Here is a 3,534-nt window from a genome sequence, read left to right as displayed (position 1 = left end):
TTTTTTAATTTAATTTAATTTTATTTTATTTTTTCTTGGGATGCATTCAGACCCTGAATAACCAACATGACAAGTTAACATGACAAAATTCCAGTGGGTCACAATGTGTAGAGTAGACATGGAGCTTTCACATGTGCTTTCCCAAGCCAGGGAAAGGATTCTCACTTCCTTTGCCTCCTCCCCTTTCTCCCTTTGTGAAACCGCAGCATAATGCACGTGGTCTAAGCCACCAGGTTGGAGTGGTCACTTTTAATTTGCTTTAAGGCTTAGCTTTCAAATCCCAGTGATGTGTCACAGGTAGTGGTATGCTCTTGCCATAAAGTACAGATAGATTTTGTTGAGATCAGATGGGAATGGCAATGCTAACAAATAAAAATCTAAATTAAGGAAGAGAGAGTAAATAAATTTTTAATCATACAAAATTTAATACTTATGTTAAGGAAAAGAATATTAAAAGTCATTTTATAGAGAGTGAATTTATATTGGAGCTGATTTTAAAGTTGTGCAGCTTTGAGTGATATGATAATCATGTATTTTTCTCCCCCCTCAGCTGTACTAGGGGATTGAAATTTATATACTCAATAACTAGAAAAGAATCATAAAGGATCAGGCTGGAGGAATCTGTCTCACTCCATTTTTTCCTGTCACTCCCATAGCGATTTTAATATTTTTCTTATATCTCTGCTTATTTTCAGTGCCAAACATTGTTTTCAAATACAGTTGGCTTGAAAATGAGCACTTGAAGCTGCAAGCTTGTCGGCAAACTACCATGATTTTCAGGTAGTACAATGAAATCTTTAGCTATAAAAAATATAAAATAAAAATAGGATGTCAGAGTCTCCTGCCAGCTGTAAATGCAACTAAATAGTCTTATTGTGTGCTTTAATATTTTTAACTATTTTAAGCATTTGACTCTTGCTTTTTTTTTCTTTTTTTTTTTTGTCTTGGTGCTAAGGGAAAATGGATTTGCAAAAGCTAACATAACAGCACATTTATTTCTTTCACCCTTTTCAAATAGGAATTAAAGACAGGATAGTCTACTGAATAGACTGCCAGACTGAGAGTCAGAAAATAAGTTTCCTATTATCAATTCATTGAGAAAGTCTATTTGCTTTCCTTTGCCTCAGTTTCCCATCTGTAAAATGAAGATAATGTAATTTATCATCCTGAGCAACGTGCTTTGCGGTCTAGAGCAGCAAGAGAGAGTGAAGTATTATGATGAAATATTTTGGGCAAAATAATGATGAGTTTTAATGATTTAATTTTCTTGCTTGTTAATTTTTTTCATACTTAGCTTTTGAGGTACAAGCTGCACTCCAGTCTTTTCTGTGAGCTGGTGTTGGAGGTGGCTGATGTATTGATCAGAGAATGAGGTGGGTTTTATGTAAAAACACTGAAGTCAAAAGGTTAGGTGGTTTCACCTGGAAGTGAACCATTTTCAGCCACCCACAGCAAAGACAGGAAAGTAAACAGAGAATATATAGTATTTTCAGAATTAGTTTGGAATAAGTGGAGAAGTGTTCTGATTTAAACACAGCATAACCAGGGAAATGGGGATACAGAATGTCCCTTTCCAGTAGATGCCCTTTATCTTTTTTTTCCCCAAAAATCTTGTATTTATGGGCACCTGCCCACTATTTTCATGGCCTTCTGCTTGATGTGTTATGATAGCACATGTCCAGGATGAGAATTTCCTTGAAAGGCTGAGGTTTTTTTGCCTTTGACATGGTGATGGACATCTCTAAAGTGTCTGGAAGATTATGAGACCAAAGGCCAAAAATAAAAAAAAAAGCTTCATGGCATTTATCCCACAATAACCACATACAGAGTCTCCAAGAAATTCAGCCCAGTTTGGTTTCAGATAGCTCACAATGGCAACTATTTACCTGTGTCTTTATCTGTCTCTTATCTTTGTTGTCTGACCTACACATTTAGAGGAAAACAGGGGTGAAAGAGAACCTGTGACCACTTGGGTGAAGCTGGTGTGGGTAACCCAGGGGTTAAAGTGGCTTTGTGAATTGAAATGGATGATGTTTGATACCAGAATTTCAACAGCAGGTTCTTTGCCAGTGGTTGCTTTCACTAGTTTTAGTTTTTCAAATGACTGTCCTCTCTGGACACCCTCTGGAGTCAGGGAGCCCTGGAGGATGCACCAAAGTGAGCACCAAGTTTGGAATCCTGCTCTGAACTAGGTTCTGGGTCCTGAAACTAGTTCATTTATGTGGTGTGATCCTCAGTATGGATAATCATGATCTCTCTCTCCAGCAAACACAATTCTGATACAATTTATGTGCATTTTAGGTATAAAAATATATGCTAGGAAATACACGAGCTAAGAACAAGTTTGTAGTCAAAAGGCACTTTCTTTAAAGGAATTTGGAGCAGAGGTGAGGAGATACACAAAATATTCTGACTGAATTTTGTATCTTGAAATTCTCAGAGGCTTTGAGAGCAAGTATCTTTGTTTGAAGGACCCACAGATTGCAGAAATAGGGATGGAAATTTAGTGGACACTTCTAATATCTCTTTGAGAAGAAATGAATGATGTCTGCATTGAAGACATCTGTCCAGAGACTTAACCCTTTGTCACCTTTGAGCAGTTGGACAAATAAAAGTGCAGGGACTGTGGGATAGATTGCAGTCACTTTGTGTGACCTGGCAGGGGATGATGGGTTTGGAAGGACTGGATGCATTCCCTCTCATCTCTGGGCCCTGAGATGTACCTGTTGTTCTGAGGTCTTTGGTACCTGCACCTTTAGCACTAAAAGTGAGTGAAGCTCCTCCTAGGTGGAAGTCTAACCTGCTGGCCACTCAGGTTTACCAAGGAGGTTAAGAAAGAGAGCAGAGAGGTAAAAAAAGCAAGGCTATTCATGAGGCTATAGAAAATAATATGGAAAGTTAAATTTCTTTACCAACTGAAGTGTCTAAACCAAATTAATGAACCAACTAACTGAGCTTAAGGGGAAAGCTTAATGCATTCCATATTTTTAATAAAAGCAACAAGTTTTGTACTTTGAAGACTTGATTAAAGTGGTGTTTAAGGACAAAAGGCTTTAATCTTGTTAGATGAGAGTTTGCCTGTTGTTACACAAGAAACTTGAATGTTTGGAATTGAAAAGTTGAAGAAAACTGAAAATCATAAGTCCACTAAAGAGACTGAGAAACAATTGCTGAAAGACAGTTCTGTGTTAGGTCAGTGGTTTGCACCTTTTGATGCCAAGTCTCTCTTGTATCCCTCTCACCTTTGCCTCCTCCCTGATGTTCATCACCTCTTGGTCACCTAACCACTACCCAAGTGCCTCCAGAAACCACTGCCAGCTCTCTGGGGTCCTGCCAACTCCTCCTCTCCCTTTTCCCTAACCCTGGGTTAGGGTTACTTTCTCCTTGCCTCTCCAGTTCTTTATGGTTTTTTTGTCTAAGGCAGTTGTACAAGCAGAGATGGGACACAATTTTTTGGCTTGTCCCTTGAGCCTGAGCTGAGCCTGGACCCCACTGCTGGCAGCTCAGACTCTGAAGTGCTGTTCAGACAGAACC

Source organism: Parus major, chromosome 1A (assembly GCF_001522545.3).
Source record: "Parus major isolate Abel chromosome 1A, Parus_major1.1, whole genome shotgun sequence".
Taxonomy (NCBI): Eukaryota; Metazoa; Chordata; class Aves; order Passeriformes; family Paridae; genus Parus; species Parus major.
The sequence above is the reverse complement of the archived record's forward strand: the minus strand, read 5'-3'. Positions refer to the sequence as shown.